Here is a 22,582-nt window from a genome sequence, read left to right as displayed (position 1 = left end):
TGTTGTGAAAATGGAAGGGTGAAATGCATGAATGAAAAGCTTAGGAATGAAGTAACTAGTTACTAGTAATGATCATAATTCACCACTTGCATCCACTTGCAAGACTTTAGTAACCATCTAGGATATTTGTGGTAACAAGTAAAAAAAATGGGTCCCACAAAGGGGTGTTGCAACCGTGAATGGGGGGGGGGGGGGTTCCCTTTGCTTTTCCTTCTTGAATTACTTAGTAAAAATGTTAGAGTTCTTAGTTAGATGTTTTAGGTAGTTTATAAGTATAAGTGTTTAAGTGTTTAAAGGGTGTTAGATGATCATTACTAGACCATAATGATCCAATTAACACTAGATGATCATTAAAAAAAAGATTTGACATTGTTCGGATAATTGTTTCGATTTGTTTCGGTTAGATGTTATTTGAACGCTAAGTTGCGAAACTTGTGTGAATTGATGTAGTTATTGGCTCGGATGATACCCAAATGTATCCTCACATGAATTATATGTCAAATAATATTTTTACATGTCGTAAAAATATTAGAAAGCTGATTTTCAGCAGAATTTCTGCGGAAAAGTGTTGAAATCATCGCTTTTAGTGCTTTTCGGGCAATTTTTAGTGTTATCGGCCTTCGGAAAGGATTTAAATCAAACTCTTGTATTCCTAGTTAGGGTTTAATATATATAAGATGTTGGACTTTCGTCTAAGTCCTAAAGATGTCGTTTAGATGATTTATGCGGATTCTGCTTTTTCGTCAGAATACTAGTTTATTAGGTGCTTTTCTAGTAGTTTCGATGCATTGTTTAAACTGTTCCAAAAGTACTTAATAAAAATGAGTCATATGCATCCTAAGTAAGTATTCCTTGAGTATTCTACGTGTATGTCACGAAACAAGCAGTTCGGATATTCAAAATGAATAAAAATGTAGCTAAAAATATAGCTAAAATGAGTATTTTAAGTGTGAAAAGTTACCGTAAAGTGGCAGTTGTCACATTCTCCCCTTGTTATTGAGAATTTCGTCCCGAAATTCTAGCTTTGTTATTCTTTTCAGGAGTCTTCGGAAATAGGTGGGGATATTTTGACTTCATTTGGTCTTCACGTTCCCAAGTATACTCGGGCCCGTGACGAGAGTTCCAACGAACCTTTACTAACTTGATACGACTTCTCCGTGTTTTATTGACCTTCCAGTCCGTGACCTCAACAGGTTCCTCCGTGAATTGGAGTTTGTCGTCAATGTGAATTTCATCCGTAGGAATGGTAACGGTTACTTGTATCGGACTCTTTTTAAGATTCGACACATGAAACGTGTGGTGTACACTGCTAAGTTCATCTGGTAACTTCAACTTGTAAGCAACAGTGCCAATCTTCTCTAAGATTTCAAATGGTCCAATGTAACGCGGGTTAAGCTTTCCACGTTTACCGAACCTCGCTACGCCTTTCCAAGGTGAGACTTTCAACAAAACTTTCTCTCCAACCTCGAAAGATGTTTGTTTTCGTTTTCCATCTGCGTAAAGCTTTTGTCGATCGCGAGCCGCCTTGATACGGTCTCGTATCTGAAAAATTTTATCAGTAGTATCTTGGACTAGTTCCGGACCGATTAATTGACTATCGCCTGATTCCGCCCAACATAGCGGAGAGCGACACTTTCGACCATATAGAGCTTCAAACGGTGCAGCTCGTATACTTGTATGGTAGCTGTTATTGTAGGAAAACTCAACTAGAGGTAGATGATTATCCCAATTGCCGCCTAAATCCATAACACATGCACGAAGCATATCTTCGAGTGTTTGGATTGTCCGTTCGCTCTGGCCGTCAGTTTGTGGATGAAAGGCCGTACTTAGATTCAATTGAGATCCAAAGGCCTGTTGAAATGATTTCCATATTCTTGAAACAAAACGACCGTCTCGGTCCGAAATGATTGAAATAGGCACTCCATGACGAGCCACTATTTCTTTGAGATAGATTCCCGCTAGTTTCTCAGTGCTATCCTTCTCCCGAATCGGTAAGAAGTGGGCGGACTTTGTCAATCTATCGACGATTACCCATATCATGTCATGGCCTTTCGAGGTCCTGGGTAACTTCGTAATGAAGTCCATCGATATTTGTTCCCATTTCCAAGCGGGAATCTCGGGTTGTTGTAATAAACCCGACGGTTTTTGATACTCTGCCTTGACCTTCGCGCAGGTCAAGCATTTTCCAACATAGATAGTAATATCCTTTTTGAGGTTAGGCCACCAATAGTACTCCTTTAAGTCATGGTACATCTTATCTGATCCAGGATGGATCGAGTACTTTGACCTATGTGCTTCCTCAAAAATGAGATCTCGGAGACCTCCAAAGAATGGAACCCAAATTCTACCCGCAAAGTACAAAGTTCCATCTTCCTTCGGTACTAACTGTTTTTCCATGCCTCGAAGTGATTCTTCTAGAATATGCTCTTCCTTGAGCGCTTCTTGTTGTGCATTTTGAATTCGTGCGGTAAGATCTGTGTGAATCGTCATCTCTAGTGCTCGCACTCTTAGTGTTTTAACTCGTTCCTTGCGGCTCAAGGCGTCTGCTACAACGTTTGCCTTGCCCGGATGGTACTTGATCTCACAGTCATAGTCGTTCAATAATTCAACCCAGCGTCGCTGACGCATATTTAATTCTTTTTGGTTGAATATGTGTTGTAGACTCCTATGATCTGTGAAAATAGTGCACTGTGTACCATATAAGTAATGCCGCCAAATTTTCAAAGCAAATACCACCGCGCCTAACTCTAGGTCGTGAGTGGTATAGTTCTTCTCGTGAACTTTCAATTGGCGGGACGCGTACGCGATAACCTTTTCACGTTGCATGAGTACACAACCCAAACCTTGGTGCGAAGCATCACAGTATACTACAAAGTCATCGGTACCGTCAGGTAATGATAAGATTGGTGCGCTGCACAACTTGTCTTTAAGAAGTTGAAATGCTGCTTCTTGTTTCTCTCCCCAATCGAATTTCCTGTCTTTCTGTGTAAGAGAAGTTAGCGGTTGAGCAATCTTTGAAAAATTCTCGATAAACCTCCGATAATATCCCGCTAAGCCCAAAAATTGTCGCACTTCCGTAGGAGTCTTGGGCGCTTCCCAATTTTTAATCGAATCAATTTTCGACGGGTCTACTTGAATACCTTTCTCGTTCACTATATGCCCGAGAAATTGTACTTCACGAATCCAAAAATCACATTTGGAAAACTTCGCGTATAGTTTCTCCTTCTTGAGTAGTTCTAAGATGGTTCTCAAATGTTGTTCATGCTCGTCTGCCGATTGTGAGTATATCAGGATGTCGTCAATGAACACTATGACGAATTTGTCGAGATACGGCTTACACACGCGGTTCATTAAATCCATGAAGACCGCCGGTGCGTTCGTTAAACCAAAAGGCATAACGAGAAACTCGTAATGACCGTAACGAGTTCGAAAAGCCGTTTTCGGTACGCTTTCTTCTTGAATCCGTAACTGATGATACCCAGATCGTAAGTCTATTTTTGAATAAAAACTCGACCCTTGAAGTTGATCAAATAAGTCGTCAATCCTCGGTAGTGGATACCGATTCTTGATGGTGAGTTTATTCAACTCTCTGTAGTCGATACACATTCTGAATGTTCCGTCCTTCTTTTTCACAAAAAGAACTGGAGCTCCCCAAGGCGAGAAACTCGGTCTGATGAATCCCTTATCCAACAACTCTTGAAGTTGTGTGGACAATTCCTGCATTTCAGAAGGTGCTAATCGATACGGAGATTTAGCTACGGGTGCGGCTCCTGGTACCAAGTCGATGTGAAATTCGACTTGTCGATTAGGTGGTAGTCCTGGCAAGTCTTCAGGAAAGACTTCAGGAAACTCTTTTACTACCGGAATATCCGTCAACTTCGGTCCATCGGCCTTCTTGTCTACAACATGCGCTAGAAAGGCAATATAACCTTTCCGTAAGTATTTCTGTGCTTTCATGCAATTGATGATCCGTAATGGGGTGTCACGCTTCTCTCCATGTATAACAAGTGTCTCTTCGTTCGGTAGTGGTAGTCGAATTATCTTCTCGTGGCAAACGACTTCGGCTCGATTGTTGGATAGCCAATCCATGCCAACCACTACGTCGAAACTACCCAATTCAATGGGTAAGAGATCGATATTGAATTTTTGTTCACCAAGTTCTAAGGTACACTCCTTAACAACTTCTCCCGTCTCTATTAGTCTACCGTTAGCCAATTCTATAGAATATGGAACATCTAGCTTACTAGGTTCCAAGCCTAGAATATTTTTAAATTCTATAGAGATAAAACTTAAAATCGGCTCCGGTATCAAATAATATGGATGCGAAATGATCATTGAGGAGAAACGTACCAGTGACCACATTAGGGTCTTGGCGCGCATCCTTGGCTCCAATCACAAAAGATCGACCACGAGCTTGGTTTTCTTTAGGACAATCTTTCTTGTAGTGATCTTTGCTTCCGCATCCAAAGCATCCTTGACCACGACCATTCCCGTTCCCATTCTTGTTATCAAATCCACTTCCCGATCCAGTATTATTTCCCGTTCCCCAACATGATTCAGCACGGTGGCCATTCTTGCCACACTTGTCACACTTGACAACCCGACAATCACCCACGTGATGATATTTGCATCGCTCACACTTAGGTAAAGTACCAGCGTACTTCTTAGGACCAGTGTCGTTTGTGGCTACAAACGCCCTTGCATCCTTTTGCGGGTTATTCTGTCGCCTGTTGTTGTTGTTGTTGTTGGGGTTATTGTTATTGTTGTTGTTGTTGTTACTGTTGTTGTTGTTATTATTATTATTACCGCGGGTTCCCTTCTTGAAATTCGAGTAATTCCTCTTCCCACGGTTGGAAGACTCGGCATGTGTTTCCTTTTTATCATCACCTTTCTCACCGAATACTTTCATCCTGACCCCGTCTTCAGTAAGACTCACGGCTATAGTCACAGCCTGAGTAATAGTCGTGGGTTCAGCTGCAGTAACCAAACTTCGAATCTTGTCAGAAAGTCCCCAGATGTAGCGTTCGATACGCTTGTATTCTGGTGTAACAAGGTAAGGAATCACGCGGGACAGATCGTGAAACCTTTGCGTATATCCCGTGATATCAGCTCCGACCATGGTAAGAGTCCAAAACTCGTTCTCCAACTTCTGGAGTTCAGCACGAGAACAATACTTATCCCTCATACGTTCCTTCAGTTCCTCCCAAGTTAACGCATAAGCAGCGTTATCACCCAAAGTTTGCACTTGTAAGTTCCACCATGTGAGGGCCTCGTTAAGAAACAAGCCAGTAACGAAAGTGACTTGCTGATTAGCGGAACATCTGCTCATTCTGATTGTGGAATCCGTTTTCTCAGTCCATCTCACGTAAGCCACAGCACCGCCTGTGCCATCGTAGTTGAGTGGCTTGCAGTCCAGAAACTGCTTGAATGTGCACCCTGTAATTGGACAACGGATTCTGAATGAGCAAATAGTGAATCGTACGAATAGATTTAGAAAGAAATTTGATGAGTTGTAATTAAAACAACTAAACGTTACCCGTATTATTTGTTCCACCTGAATTACCGCCTTGACCCTGGCCTCCCGATCCGCCGGTGCCACCACTTTGTTCGACACGGGATGCCTCATACAGTGCGATAGCTTGGGCGATCCTCTGTTCTATTAGTGCATTTAATTCAGCCTCGTTTGTAGGCATCGGTGGAGGTGGGGGTGGATTAACTGTCCGTGTCCGTAAGACTCTCCTTGGTGGCATGATTCTTCCAAAGGAGAAATAGGATAAAGATTAGACGTTGATTTGATTTCTTAAATAATTTTACTAAGCATAAAAAAAAATAATACATCTTTAACATTAATAGCAATATCACCAAGAAACATATAATGCGAGTAAATAAGTTAACATAAACAATAAGATATGTCCAACCAGACCACTCAGATGCATTTAATAGATAACACCAAGTTTTTCATATATATAGTCAACCGGTTACATTATTGTTTGAAAGGAAACAAAAAAATAGACTCGGGCTACATAACCCGGTCATACTAGTCTAGTACAACAAAAGAGATAACAAGGTCTTCCTTCCAACTGTGTGATCCGCTATATGTCGGTTGTCCTAAAAACTTGGTGGAGCATCAATATGTACACAAAACGGATATAGATACCCGTCCCAAAAGCACGGTACCTGCAAACATAGTCTATGGTGGGGGGAATACTGGCGGTGGAATCGGGAATAATAGCCTGTGAACATCAGAAACCCTACCCTCCAAATCGAGCACCAAACGATGAAGGAACACACTCTGCTGCTCGAGCGCCAGAACACGGGTAGGTAGATCGACTGGTGGTATATCCACTGGTGGCATCTGGGCGGTAGTGGGGGTAATGGTGGTGACCCTGGTGGTGGTGGTGGAGCCTGAAGTACCAAGCCAATAAGGTGGGTAAGTTCATCCTCGAGTTCACTAACTCGACGGATAACAAAATCTATCTGATGCTCGAGTGTCAGCACACAGGCACGTAACTCGGTAGTAGCAGCTGGGAAATGCAGTGGGTGGTATGGATCCGTCAGAGGCATAACATGAGGGGGTGGGTATGGCGCAGTAAGAGGCTCGACACTGGGTGGTATGTGTGCATGTCCGGATGGTCCGGCCTCATCAGTATGGTCAGTCGGTGGTATGATAGGTGCGAAGTGTATGAGGCGAACATGCTCGGGAGATGCATCTGGTGCAGGGACTGGAATAGGTACAAGGATGGCTGGCTCTGCTGGCATCATGTCATCCCCAAAGTCTACATGGCCCTGTAGTGCGGATGAGGTAACGGACGCATGAGTGGAAGCATCCGACTCGGTATCTGAATCAGAAGAGATAATAAAAATCGGAACCACCGGTGCTGGAACCTCTAGAATAACCAAATCATGAACATCCCCGTCTCCCAACTCGTCATCCAAATGCTCCACAGGAATCACAGGGACTACAGCGTCGTCCTCCTCGTCAAGGTCGTCAATGAAGGGCATAATAGCAAGGGGAAGAACATCCCATGGTATAACCTCGACCACATGTTCACCCTCCGGGTGACCTATGATAACTACGTCGTTGTATATAGGGGGAATAGCTAACACATCATCATCGATGATCTCGCCCAGAAGTGCGAACGGCTGGAAATCATCCATGTCGCTGTCAGAAGTAGTGTCGCTATCAGATAAGATGACCTGAACCTCCGGCACATAGTCATCGTCGGAGGATAGCTCCATCGGGTCTACGTCGTCGTATATGTTGCTTCCTTCAGAGGAAGACATGATATCCTGAGAAATAAGTTGTTCGACACGTATGAATATTTGTTATTTTACATACATACACAAAAATGTATTTTTCACATAATGTTCATTTTAAGTTATCCTAATTGAGTTGTGTGGATTAACTTAAAGTTGCATGTCTACCATTTAGATGACTAAGACACTAATGTCCTTGCTTGATTTGTATGAGATGAATTCTTGTTGAAAATGGACCATGAAAAATGTTTATGCAAATGAAAACATTTGTTTGTATTTAACTGATTTTCGTGAGAGATCCCTAGTGATTGTAGACTTAGACTCGATAAAGAATCCTGGTTCACTACAATCGATGCTCTGATACCAAACTGTCACACCCGCTCGTAGCGGAAGCGCGAGGTGTGATCTGTATGGTTTTCATTGCATAAATATCGATGTACATGAACAAACTATATGAATAAAACATACTCCATTGCCATTACATAAGTTTTTCAAAAGATTACAACATAAGTTTAGTGTGTCGGTTACAAACCATTAACACAAAAGTAAAGTGTTATTGTTTCATACATTAACATGAAATAAACTACTAAGGTTTAAACCATCATATTTCCGCAAGGAGGCGGAATATAACAGTTAAACCCTCCAAAAGATGGCATGGAGTTCTGGTACTTGTTATCTTGACTGAGAATCCCGACATGGTCCTTTAATTCCCTGAAATACATGTTAAGTTTGGAAAACATCAACAAAAGTTGGCGAATTCATGCAGTTTAGTTGTAAAAGATGTATTTAAAATGTAAGTTATAGTATGTAAAGCGTCAATGAAATCGTTGATCATTAATGTTTTGCAAGGACATTAATATGTGTGACGAAAAAGGAAGCAATCCAACCCTAGACGATTTTATGCCGATTCCTATCGACTGGGACACAAAAGCACTCTTCCGTATGGGTCCACGACCAAGAGTGGGGCTCGCCAAAACCCATTAGATCTAACCACTTGTACCTAGGTCCAAACTGGATTAATGGTGCTTAGATGTATAACCCTAATTCGCACATGATCTAAGGTGTTTCATTCCCTAACTTTAACATACGTTGAACATGTATTTTCCCCGATAGTTGTAAAGTTGTAAAACATTTAAATGAATAGGGGACATGAACTCACAGTATCGCGTCCTGTGAATAGATGAAAATAAGATCTCACGTGCGGTCGTCCTGAATAGCGTTGCGACCTACAAATGTTCTTATTTTTGTTAGACACTTCGGTCTTTGTAAATAACTTGAGTACAAGTCTTGTGTCTTATTTGTGTGTAAGACTTGTATGTCTATACTGTTCGTTGAACGGTGTATTTAGATGAATGAGTTGTTAATCTGTTATATATATATATATATATATTTCACCAAATATATACATATATGTCATCTTGTATCATGTGAGTTGTATAGTCGGATTTAGTCCTCTTAATCTCGTGTCTTATATGTATCAATTGTATGATTGTGTTTACAATAATGGTATCATTGGGCCGAGCCCATGTTTTCATGTTTTTGGGCCCCAAATAGTGTTGGGCCTAAATAGTGTTGGGCCTCAAATAGTGTTGGGCCTCAAATAGTGTTGGGCTTGAATAGTGTTGGGCCTCAAATAGTGTTGGGCTTAAATAGTGTTGGGCTTGAATAGTGTTGGGCTTGAATAGTGTTGGGCTTAAATAGTGTTGGGCCTTGGCCCATATGTTTGGTATTGGGCTTGGCCCATGTGTTTTTGATATTGGGCTTAGCCCATGCCTTTATGTTAAGCCCATTAAGTATAATAAGCCCATTTGTTATAAAATAGCCCACTAGTATAATAAGCCTTTCATTTTTATAAAAACCTTTTTATAAAAATTTACTAAGTACATTTGTTAGTAAGTAAAAACATACTAGTTTTTGTAAGTTTATAAACATCCGAAAATTTGTTATCGATAGCATATTTATATTTCGTGTCGAAAGATCGTCTAAACATCGTAGTAACTCTTCGGATTGGCAATTCACTTATGTAGTCGTCCGTCGTTCATTTTGACCATAAATGGTGTCCGATTATTTGAATCGTCCGTAACTCGTTTTAAGGCGTAAATATGTGAAGTCTTGTAAGACTTTAGTCGAAATGTTTATTGTGTTCATTTGTATCATTGTATTCAAGTTCCTAGTTATAATACATATAACTAATACAAACATATAACACATAGCCCTTAAGTTGTTAAGTTAACTAAATATATATTTTCTCAAAAATATATATTTATATCAAACTTTGATTTTATAAAAACTATTCTTAAAAATCTTTTAATCTAATAAAGATTTTGTCAAAACTAATAGTTTTTATAACTTATGATTTTTAAGAAAACTTAGCCATATTTTATTAGAAATATGGACTTTGCAATGTTTTTAAAAAAAGAACATCTTTTCTTATAAAATCACCACCAATCTTCTCATATTTTTCTTAATAAAAACATAAGAGATTTATAACATAACTTATCAAGATGAACTCATAATCATGTAGGGTTTTGGTATGATCTTACATATGTTTACTAGTCCAAAAATCACATTTTACTTCTAGTTTTACAAGCTTTTTATAAAAACCCATCTTGTATGTTTTCTTTTTATAACTTGTAAAAGCATTATTTTTAGTTAACCACTTTATGTACTTTAACAAAAACAAAGATCATGATCATCCATCTAATCTTTCATGTTTAACAAAACCCTTAAACACTTTCATGAACACTTGTTAGATTATGTTTTTAAACATCATCTAACAAGTTATTTGTATGCTAACCATCAAAACTAGATCAAATATGCAAGTAATCATCAATAAATCACAACATAAACACACTTTTATATTATGATTATTATTTTGCTTCTTTATATTTTCATCTTATTTTGTATTGTTGTTTTAGTTATAAGTTGTTCTTTAACAATAAATACATAAACAAGTATGAAAATAAAGGATTTAGAAGGCTCACTTCTAGCTCTTGGCTAGGGATGATCTAGGTGAAAATGAAAAGCAAAGAATATGAAGATTTGATGGTTGAAAGCCCTTAGATGGATGGAAATGCTTGCTTCTACTTGTGGTTGTCTTAGATCCTCCTAAGTTCCATGAAAATGCATCTTGATCATCATGAAAGTGGCTTGAAAATGAAGATGGGGGAAGGGTGTTCTTGACCGAAAATGGGGTATGTTTGGGAGCTTTTGGTGTTGTGAAAATGGAAGGGTGAAATGCATGAATGAAAAGCTTAGGAATGAAGTAACTAGTTACTAGTAATGATCATAATTCACCACTTGCATCCACTTGCAAGACTTTAGTAACCATCTAGGATATTTGTGGTAACAAGTAAAAAAAATGGGTCCCACAAAGGGGTGTTGCAACCGTGAATGGGGGGGGGGGGTTCCCTTTGCTTTTCCTTCTTGAATTACTTAGTAAAAATGTTAGAGTTCTTAGTTAGATGTTTTAGGTAGTTTATAAGTATAAGTGTTTAAGTGTTTAAAGGGTGTTAGATGATCATTACTAGACCATAATGATCCAATTAACACTAGATGATCATTAAAAAAAAGATTTGACATTGTTCGGATAATTGTTTCGATTTGTTTCGGTTAGATGTTATTTGAACGCTAAGTTGCGAAACTTGTGTGAATTGATGTAGTTATTGGCTCGGATGATACCCAAATGTATCCTCACATGAATTATATGTCAAATAATATTTTTACATGTCGTAAAAATATTAGAAAGCTGATTTTCAGCAGAATTTCTGCGGAAAAGTGTTGAAATCATCGCTTTTAGTGCTTTTCGGGCAATTTTTAGTGTTATCGGCCTTCGGAAAGGATTTAAATCAAACTCTTGTATTCCTAGTTAGGGTTTAATATATATAAGATGTTGGACTTTCGTCTAAGTCCTAAAGATGTCGTTTAGATGATTTATGCGGATTCTGCTTTTTCGTCAGAATACTAGTTTATTAGGTGCTTTTCTAGTAGTTTCGATGCATTGTTTAAACTGTTCCAAAAGTACTTAATAAAAATGAGTCATATGCATCCTAAGTAAGTATTCCTTGAGTATTCTACGTGTATGTCACGAAACAAGCAGTTCGGATATTCAAAATGAATAAAAATGTAGCTAAAAATATAGCTAAAATGAGTATTTTAAGTGTGAAAAGTTACCGTAAAGTGGCAGTTGTCACATTCTCCCCTTGTTATTGAGAATTTCGTCCCGAAATTCTAGCTTTGTTATTCTTTTCAGGAGTCTTCGGAAATAGGTGGGGATATTTTGACTTCATTTGGTCTTCACGTTCCCAAGTATACTCGGGCCCGTGACGAGAGTTCCAACGAACCTTTACTAACTTGATACGACTTCTCCGTGTTTTATTGACCTTCCAGTCCGTGACCTCAACAGGTTCCTCCGTGAATTGGAGTTTGTCGTCAATGTGAATTTCATCCGTAGGAATGGTAACGGTTACTTGTATCGGACTCTTTTTAAGATTCGACACATGAAACGTGTGGTGTACACTGCTAAGTTCATCTGGTAACTTCAACTTGTAAGCAACAGTGCCAATCTTCTCTAAGATTTCAAATGGTCCAATGTAACGCGGGTTAAGCTTTCCACGTTTACCGAACCTCGCTACGCCTTTCCAAGGTGAGACTTTCAACAAAACTTTCTCTCCAACCTCGAAAGATGTTTGTTTTCGTTTTCCATCTGCGTAAAGCTTTTGTCGATCGCGAGCCGCCTTGATACGGTCTCGTATCTGAAAAATTTTATCAGTAGTATCTTGGACTAGTTCCGGACCGATTAATTGACTATCGCCTGATTCCGCCCAACATAGCGGAGAGCGACACTTTCGACCATATAGAGCTTCAAACGGTGCAGCTCGTATACTTGTATGGTAGCTGTTATTGTAGGAAAACTCAACTAGAGGTAGATGATTATCCCAATTGCCGCCTAAATCCATAACACATGCACGAAGCATATCTTCGAGTGTTTGGATTGTCCGTTCGCTCTGGCCGTCAGTTTGTGGATGAAAGGCCGTACTTAGATTCAATTGAGATCCAAAGGCCTGTTGAAATGATTTCCATATTCTTGAAACAAAACGACCGTCTCGGTCCGAAATGATTGAAATAGGCACTCCATGACGAGCCACTATTTCTTTGAGATAGATTCCCGCTAGTTTCTCAGTGCTATCCTTCTCCCGAATCGGTAAGAAGTGGGCGGACTTTGTCAATCTATCGACGATTACCCATATCATGTCATGGCCTTTCGAGGTCCTGGGTAACTTCGTAATGAAGTCCATCGATATTTGTTCCCATTTCCAAGCGGGAATCTCGGGTTGTTGTAATAAACCCGACGGTTTTTGATACTCTGCCTTGACCTTCGCGCAGGTCAAGCATTTTCCAACATAGATAGTAATATCCTTTTTGAGGTTAGGCCACCAATAGTACTCCTTTAAGTCATGGTACATCTTATCTGATCCAGGATGGATCGAGTACTTTGACCTATGTGCTTCCTCAAAAATGAGATCTCGGAGACCTCCAAAGAATGGAACCCAAATTCTACCCGCAAAGTACAAAGTTCCATCTTCCTTCGGTACTAACTGTTTTTCCATGCCTCGAAGTGATTCTTCTAGAATATGCTCTTCCTTGAGCGCTTCTTGTTGTGCATTTTGAATTCGTGCGGTAAGATCTGTGTGAATCGTCATCTCTAGTGCTCGCACTCTTAGTGTTTTAACTCGTTCCTTGCGGCTCAAGGCGTCTGCTACAACGTTTGCCTTGCCCGGATGGTACTTGATCTCACAGTCATAGTCGTTCAATAATTCAACCCAGCGTCGCTGACGCATATTTAATTCTTTTTGGTTGAATATGTGTTGTAGACTCCTATGATCTGTGAAAATAGTGCACTGTGTACCATATAAGTAATGCCGCCAAATTTTCAAAGCAAATACCACCGCGCCTAACTCTAGGTCGTGAGTGGTATAGTTCTTCTCGTGAACTTTCAATTGGCGGGACGCGTACGCGATAACCTTTTCACGTTGCATGAGTACACAACCCAAACCTTGGTGCGAAGCATCACAGTATACTACAAAGTCATCGGTACCGTCAGGTAATGATAAGATTGGTGCGCTGCACAACTTGTCTTTAAGAAGTTGAAATGCTGCTTCTTGTTTCTCTCCCCAATCGAATTTCCTGTCTTTCTGTGTAAGAGAAGTTAGCGGTTGAGCAATCTTTGAAAAATTCTCGATAAACCTCCGATAATATCCCGCTAAGCCCAAAAATTGTCGCACTTCCGTAGGAGTCTTGGGCGCTTCCCAATTTTTAATCGAATCAATTTTCGACGGGTCTACTTGAATACCTTTCTCGTTCACTATATGCCCGAGAAATTGTACTTCACGAATCCAAAAATCACATTTGGAAAACTTCGCGTATAGTTTCTCCTTCTTGAGTAGTTCTAAGATGGTTCTCAAATGTTGTTCATGCTCGTCTGCCGATTGTGAGTATATCAGGATGTCGTCAATGAACACTATGACGAATTTGTCGAGATACGGCTTACACACGCGGTTCATTAAATCCATGAAGACCGCCGGTGCGTTCGTTAAACCAAAAGGCATAACGAGAAACTCGTAATGACCGTAACGAGTTCGAAAAGCCGTTTTCGGTACGCTTTCTTCTTGAATCCGTAACTGATGATACCCAGATCGTAAGTCTATTTTTGAATAAAAACTCGACCCTTGAAGTTGATCAAATAAGTCGTCAATCCTCGGTAGTGGATACCGATTCTTGATGGTGAGTTTATTCAACTCTCTGTAGTCGATACACATTCTGAATGTTCCGTCCTTCTTTTTCACAAAAAGAACTGGAGCTCCCCAAGGCGAGAAACTCGGTCTGATGAATCCCTTATCCAACAACTCTTGAAGTTGTGTGGACAATTCCTGCATTTCAGAAGGTGCTAATCGATACGGAGATTTAGCTACGGGTGCGGCTCCTGGTACCAAGTCGATGTGAAATTCGACTTGTCGATTAGGTGGTAGTCCTGGCAAGTCTTCAGGAAAGACTTCAGGAAACTCTTTTACTACCGGAATATCCGTCAACTTCGGTCCATCGGCCTTCTTGTCTACAACATGCGCTAGAAAGGCAATATAACCTTTCCGTAAGTATTTCTGTGCTTTCATGCAATTGATGATCCGTAATGGGGTGTCACGCTTCTCTCCATGTATAACAAGTGTCTCTTCGTTCGGTAGTGGTAGTCGAATTATCTTCTCGTGGCAAACGACTTCGGCTCGATTGTTGGATAGCCAATCCATGCCAACCACTACGTCGAAACTACCCAATTCAATGGGTAAGAGATCGATATTGAATTTTTGTTCACCAAGTTCTAAGGTACACTCCTTAACAACTTCTCCCGTCTCTATTAGTCTACCGTTAGCCAATTCTATAGAATATGGAACATCTAGCTTACTAGGTTCCAAGCCTAGAATATTTTTAAATTCTATAGAGATAAAACTTAAAATCGGCTCCGGTATCAAATAATATGGATGCGAAATGATCATTGAGGAGAAACGTACCAGTGACCACATTAGGGTCTTGGCGCGCATCCTTGGCTCCAATCACAAAAGATCGACCACGAGCTTGGTTTTCTTTAGGACAATCTTTCTTGTAGTGATCTTTGCTTCCGCATCCAAAGCATCCTTGACCACGACCATTCCCGTTCCCATTCTTGTTATCAAATCCACTTCCCGATCCAGTATTATTTCCCGTTCCCCAACATGATTCAGCACGGTGGCCATTCTTGCCACACTTGTCACACTTGACAACCCGACAATCACCCACGTGATGATATTTGCATCGCTCACACTTAGGTAAAGTACCAGCGTACTTCTTAGGACCAGTGTCGTTTGTGGCTACAAACGCCCTTGCATCCTTTTGCGGGTTATTCTGTCGCCTGTTGTTGTTGTTGTTGTTGGGGTTATTGTTATTGTTGTTGTTGTTGTTACTGTTGTTGTTGTTATTATTATTATTACCGCGGGTTCCCTTCTTGAAATTCGAGTAATTCCTCTTCCCACGGTTGGAAGACTCGGCATGTGTTTCCTTTTTATCATCACCTTTCTCACCGAATACTTTCATCCTGACCCCGTCTTCAGTAAGACTCACGGCTATAGTCACAGCCTGAGTAATAGTCGTGGGTTCAGCTGCAGTAACCAAACTTCGAATCTTGTCAGAAAGTCCCCAGATGTAGCGTTCGATACGCTTGTATTCTGGTGTAACAAGGTAAGGAATCACGCGGGACAGATCGTGAAACCTTTGCGTATATCCCGTGATATCAGCTCCGACCATGGTAAGAGTCCAAAACTCGTTCTCCAACTTCTGGAGTTCAGCACGAGAACAATACTTATCCCTCATACGTTCCTTCAGTTCCTCCCAAGTTAACGCATAAGCAGCGTTATCACCCAAAGTTTGCACTTGTAAGTTCCACCATGTGAGGGCCTCGTTAAGAAACAAGCCAGTAACGAAAGTGACTTGCTGATTAGCGGAACATCTGCTCATTCTGATTGTGGAATCCGTTTTCTCAGTCCATCTCACGTAAGCCACAGCACCGCCTGTGCCATCGTAGTTGAGTGGCTTGCAGTCCAGAAACTGCTTGAATGTGCACCCTGTAATTGGACAACGGATTCTGAATGAGCAAATAGTGAATCGTACGAATAGATTTAGAAAGAAATTTGATGAGTTGTAATTAAAACAACTAAACGTTACCCGTATTATTTGTTCCACCTGAATTACCGCCTTGACCCTGGCCTCCCGATCCGCCGGTGCCACCACTTTGTTCGACACGGGATGCCTCATACAGTGCGATAGCTTGGGCGATCCTCTGTTCTATTAGTGCATTTAATTCAGCCTCGTTTGTAGGCATCGGTGGAGGTGGGGGTGGATTAACTGTCCGTGTCCGTAAGACTCTCCTTGGTGGCATGATTCTTCCAAAGGAGAAATAGGATAAAGATTAGACGTTGATTTGATTTCTTAAATAATTTTACTAAGCATAAAAAAAAATAATACATCTTTAACATTAATAGCAATATCACCAAGAAACATATAATGCGAGTAAATAAGTTAACATAAACAATAAGATATGTCCAACCAGACCACTCAGATGCATTTAATAGATAACACCAAGTTTTTCATATATATAGTCAACCGGTTACATTATTGTTTGAAAGGAAACAAAAAAAATAGACTCGGGCTACATAACCCGGTCATACTAGTCTAGTACAACAAAAGAGATAACAAGGTCTTCCTTCCAACTGTGTGATCCGCTATATGTCGGTTGTCCTAAAAACTTGGTGGAGCATCAATATGTACACAAAACGGATATAGATACCCGTCCCAAAAGCACGGTACCTGCAAACATAGTCTATGGTGGGGGGAATACTGGCGGTGGAATCGGGAATAATAGCCTGTGAACATCAGAAACCCTACCCTCCAAATCGAGCACCAAACGATGAAGGAACACACTCTGCTGCTCGAGCGCCAGAACACGGGTAGGTAGATCGACTGGTGGTATATCCACTGGTGGCATCTGGGCGGTAGTGGGGGTAATGGTGGTGACCCTGGTGGTGGTGGTGGAGCCTGAAGTACCAAGCCAATAAGGTGGGTAAGTTCATCCTCGAGTTCACTAACTCGACGGATAACAAAATCTATCTGATGCTCGAGTGTCAGCACACAGGCACGTAACTCGGTAGTAGCAGCTGGGAAATGCAGTGGGTGGTATGGATCCGTCAGAGGCATAACATGAGGGGGTGGGTATGGCGCAGTAAGAGGCTCGACACTGGGTGGTATGTGTGCATGTCCGGATGGTCCGGCCTCATCAGTATGGTCAGTCGGTGGTATGATAGGTGCGAAGTGTATGAGGCGAACATGCTCGGGAGATGCATCTGGTGCAGGGACTGGAATAGGTACAAGGATGGCTGGCTCTGCTGGCATCATGTCATCCCCAAAGTCTACATGGCCCTGTAGTGCGGATGAGGTAACGGACGCATGAGTGGAAGCATCCGACTCGGTATCTGAATCAGAAGAGATAATAAAAATCGGAACCACCGGTGCTGGAACCTCTAGAATAACCAAATCATGAACATCCCCGTCTCCCAACTCGTCATCCAAATGCTCCACAGGAATCACAGGGACTACAGCGTCGTCCTCCTCGTCAAGGTCGTCAATGAAGGGCATAATAGCAAGGGGAAGAACATCCCATGGTATAACCTCGACCACATGTTCACCCTCCGGGTGACCTATGATAACTACGTCGTTGTATATAGGGGGAATAGCTAACACATCATCATCGATGATCTCGCCCAGAAGTGCGAACGGCTGGAAATCATCCATGTCGCTGTCAGAAGTAGTGTCGCTATCAGATAAGATGACCTGAACCTCCGGCACATAGTCATCGTCGGAGGATAGCTCCATCGGGTCTACGTCGTCGTATATGTTGCTTCCTTCAGAGGAAGACATGATATCCTGAGAAATAAGTTGTTCGACACGTATGAATATTTGTTATTTTACATACATACACAAAAATGTATTTTTCACATAATGTTCATTTTAAGTTATCCTAATTGAGTTGTGTGGATTAACTTAAAGTTGCATGTCTACCATTTAGATGACTAAGACACTAATGTCCTTGCTTGATTTGTATGAGATGAATTCTTGTTGAAAATGGACCATGAAAAATGTTTATGCAAATGAAAACATTTGTTTGTATTTAACTGATTTTCGTGAGAGATCCCTAGTGATTGTAGACTTAGACTCGATAAAGAATCCTGGTTCACTACAATCGATGCTCTGATACCAAACTGTCACACCCGCTCGTAGCGGAAGCGCGAGGTGTGATCTGTATGGTTTTCATTGCATAAATATCGATGTACATGAACAAACTATATGAATAAAACATACTCCATTGCCATTACATAAGTTTTTCAAAAGATTACAACATAAGTTTAGTGTGTCGGTTACAAACCATTAACACAAAAGTAAAGTGTTATTGTTTCATACATTAACATGAAATAAACTACTAAGGTTTAAACCATCATATTTCCGCAAGGAGGCGGAATATAACAGTTAAACCCTCCAAAAGATGGCATGGAGTTCTGGTACTTGTTATCTTGACTGAGAATCCCGACATGGTCCTTTAATTCCCTGAAATACATGTTAAGTTTGGAAAACATCAACAAAAGTTGGCGAATTCATGCAGTTTAGTTGTAAAAGATGTATTTAAAATGTAAGTTATAGTATGTAAAGCGTCAATGAAATCGTTGATCATTAATGTTTTGCAAGGACATTAATATGTGTGACGAAAAAGGAAGCAATCCAACCCTAGACGATTTTATGCCGATTCCTATCGACTGGGACACAAAAGCACTCTTCCGTATGGGTCCACGACCAAGAGTGGGGCTCGCCAAAACCCATTAGATCTAACCACTTGTACCTAGGTCCAAACTGGATTAATGGTGCTTAGATGTATAACCCTAATTCGCACATGATCTAAGGTGTTTCATTCCCTAACTTTAACATACGTTGAACATGTATTTTCCCCGATAGTTGTAAAGTTGTAAAACATTTAAATGAATAGGGGACATGAACTCACAGTATCGCGTCCTGTGAATAGATGAAAATAAGATCTCACGTGCGGTCGTCCTGAATAGCGTTGCGACCTACAAATGTTCTTATTTTTGTTAGACACTTCGGTCTTTGTAAATAACTTGAGTACAAGTCTTGTGTCTTATTTGTGTGTAAGACTTGTATGTCTATACTGTTCGTTGAACGGTGTATTTAGATGAATGAGTTGTTAATCTGTTATATATATATATATATATATATATATATATATATTTCACCAAATATATACATATATGTCATCTTGTATCATGTGAGTTGTATAGTCGGATTTAGTCCTCTTAATCTCGTGTCTTATATGTATCAATTGTATGATTGTGTTTACAATAATGGTATCATTGGGCCGAGCCCATGTTTTCATGTTTTTGGGCCCCAAATAGTGTTGGGCCTAAATAGTGTTGGGCCTCAAATAGTGTTGGGCCTCAAATAGTGTTGGGCTTGAATAGTGTTGGGCCTCAAATAGTGTTGGGCTTAAATAGTGTTGGGCTTGAATAGTGTTGGGCTTGAATAGTGTTGGGCTTAAATAGTGTTGGGCCTTGGCCCATATGTTTGGTATTGGGCTTGGCCCATGTGTTTTTGATATTGGGCTTAGCCCATGCCTTTATGTTAAGCCCATTAAGTATAATAAGCCCATTTGTTATAAAATAGCCCACTAGTATAATAAGCCTTTCATTTTTATAAAAACCTTTTTATAAAAATTTACTAAGTACATTTGTTAGTAAGTAAAAACATACTAGTTTTTGTAAGTTTATAAACATCCGAAAATTTGTTATCGATAGCATATTTATATTTCGTGTCGAAAGATCGTCTAAACATCGTAGTAACTCTTCGGATTGGCAATTCACTTATGTAGTCGTCCGTCGTTCATTTTGACCATAAATGGTGTCCGATTATTTGAATCGTCCGTAACTCGTTTTAAGGCGTAAATATGTGAAGTCTTGTAAGACTTTAGTCGAAATGTTTATTGTGTTCATTTGTATCATTGTATTCAAGTTCCTAGTTATAATACATATAACTAATACAAACATATAACACATAGCCCTTAAGTTGTTAAGTTAACTAAATATATATTTTCTCAAAAATATATATTTATATCAAACTTTGATTTTATAAAAACTATTCTTAAAAATCTTTTAATCTAATAAAGATTTTGTCAAAACTAATAGTTTTTATAACTTATGATTTTTAAGAAAACTTAGCCATATTTTATTAGAAATATGGACTTTGCAATGTTTTTAAAAAAAGAACATCTTTTCTTATAAAATCACCACCAATCTTCTCATATTTTTCTTAATAAAAACATAAGAGATTTATAACATAACTTATCAAGATGAACTCATAATCATGTAGGGTTTTGGTATGATCTTTACATATGTTTACTAGTCCAAAAATCACATTTTACTTCTAGTTTTACAAGCTTTTTATAAAAACCCATCTTGTATGTTTTCTTTTTATAACTTGTAAAAGCATTATTTTTAGTTAACCACTTTATGTACTTTAACAAAAACAAAGATCATGATCATCCATCTAATCTTTCATGTTTAACAAAACCCTTAAACACTTTCATGAACACTTGTTAGATTATGTTTTTAAACATCATCTAACAAGTTATTTGTATGCTAACCATCAAAACTAGATCAAATATGCAAGTAATCATCAATAAATCACAACATAAACACACTTTTATATTATGATTATTATTTTGCTTCTTTATATTTTCATCTTATTTTGTATTGTTGTTTTAGTTATAAGTTGTTCTTTAACAATAAATACATAAACAAGTATGAAAATAAAGGATTTAGAAGGCTCACTTCTAGCTCTTGGCTAGGGATGATCTAGGTGAAAATGAAAAGCAAAGAATATGAAGATTTGATGGTTGAAAGCCCTTAGATGGATGGAAATGCTTGCTTCTACTTGTGGTTGTCTTAGATCCTCCTAAGTTCCATGAAAATGCATCTTGATCATCATGAAAGTGGCTTGAAAATGAAGATGGGGGAAGGGTGTTCTTGACCGAAAATGGGGTATGTTTGGGAGCTTTTGGTGTTGTGAAAATGGAAGGGTGAAATGCATGAATGAAAAGCTTAGGAATGAAGTAACTAGTTACTAGTAATGATCATAATTCACCACTTGCATCCACTTGCAAGACTTTAGTAACCATCTAGGATATTTGTGGTAACAAGTAAAAAAAATGGGTCCCACAAAGGGGTGTTGCAACCGTGAATGGGGGGGGGGGGTTCCCTTTGCTTTTCCTTCTTGAATTACTTAGTAAAAATGTTAGAGTTCTTAGTTAGATGTTTTAGGTAGTTTATAAGTATAAGTGTTTAAGTGTTTAAAGGGTGTTAGATGATCATTACTAGACCATAATGATCCAATTAACACTAGATGATCATTAAAAAAAAGATTTGACATTGTTCGGATAATTGTTTCGATTTGTTTCGGTTAGATGTTATTTGAACGCTAAGTTGCGAAACTTGTGTGAATTGATGTAGTTATTGGCTCGGATGATACCCAAATGTATCCTCACATGAATTATATGTCAAATAATATTTTTACATGTCGTAAAAATATTAGAAAGCTGATTTTCAGCAGAATTTCTGCGGAAAAGTGTTGAAATCATCGCTTTTAGTGCTTTTCGGGCAATTTTTAGTGTTATCGGCCTTCGGAAAGGATTTAAATCAAACTCTTGTATTCCTAGTTAGGGTTTAATATATATAAGATGTTGGACTTTCGTCTAAGTCCTAAAGATGTCGTTTAGATGATTTATGCGGATTCTGCTTTTTCGTCAGAATACTAGTTTATTAGGTGCTTTTCTAGTAGTTTCGATGCATTGTTTAAACTGTTCCAAAAGTACTTAATAAAAATGAGTCATATGCATCCTAAGTAAGTATTCCTTGAGTATTCTACGTGTATGTCACGAAACAAGCAGTTCGGATATTCAAAATGAATAAAAATGTAGCTAAAAATATAGCTAAAATGAGTATTTTAAGTGTGAAAAGTTACCGTAAAGTGGCAGTTGTCACACCTAGTGCATGATCAATCAATGGATGGATTTGTTATTATACGAGTTTTAAAAGTAGAGGAATCATTCTTGATATCAGGCCATGCGGTATGGTGATGGTCCTCCCTTAGGGGATGATCCGCCACGTAGACGCCACGTAGATCGGGTGTGAGGATGGGGCAAAGAGGATGGAGGTAAGGAAATGGGGGATGAGCCTAATATATATATATATAAGATATATATATATATATATATATATATATATATATATGGGTTGAGTTATAATGCAAAGAATTTAAAAATAAGAAGGGTAAGAAGCCATCAGAGAGTGACAAGTGTCCTATAAGGAATTAAATGAAAAAGGGTAATTTTGTCTACAAAAGGAAAGAGAAGATGCACATGCAAGTCACATGTTATTTCCCCCGAATTTTTAAACATCCGTAACTTTTTTATACATCATTTGTTTTAAAAAAAAATTATACCATAAAATCGAGCGTTTTTTTATCTTTAATTTGAGTACCATATTGTTATATTTTTCAAAAAAAAATTCAAAAACCCAGTTGCATATTACACAATGGACATGATGTAAAACACAATGTAAAGTAGATAAAAAACACAATCAATGACAACAGATAAAGACACAATGGACAACATAATAAAACACAATGA

General features: G+C 39.2%; 2 long non-coding RNA genes across 2 annotated transcripts; both read right to left on the bottom strand.

Moving 5' to 3' along the window:
* Positions 1–7,737: 7,737 nt before the first annotated feature.
* LOC110935331 lies at positions 7,738–10,436 on the bottom strand. Its single transcript, XR_002589051.2, has 3 exons — positions 10,242–10,436; positions 8,417–8,483; positions 7,738–7,968 (listed from the first exon to the last, which is right to left on the bottom strand). It is a non-coding gene; the product is annotated as an uncharacterized LOC110935331 (long non-coding RNA).
* A 7,771-nt stretch (positions 10,437–18,207) lies between these two features.
* Positions 18,208–20,921, bottom strand: LOC110904756. The gene is made up of 3 exons (XR_002572760.2): positions 20,727–20,921; positions 18,887–18,953; positions 18,208–18,438 (listed from the first exon to the last, which is right to left on the bottom strand). It is a non-coding gene; the product is annotated as an uncharacterized LOC110904756 (long non-coding RNA).
* Between the last annotated feature and the right edge of the window lie 1,661 nt (positions 20,922–22,582).

Source organism: Helianthus annuus, chromosome 2, assembly GCF_002127325.2.
Source record: "Helianthus annuus cultivar XRQ/B chromosome 2, HanXRQr2.0-SUNRISE, whole genome shotgun sequence".
Taxonomy (NCBI): Eukaryota; Viridiplantae; Streptophyta; class Magnoliopsida; order Asterales; family Asteraceae; genus Helianthus; species Helianthus annuus.
Note: the sequence above shows the minus strand (reverse complement) of the source record. Positions and strands in the feature narration are given on the sequence as shown.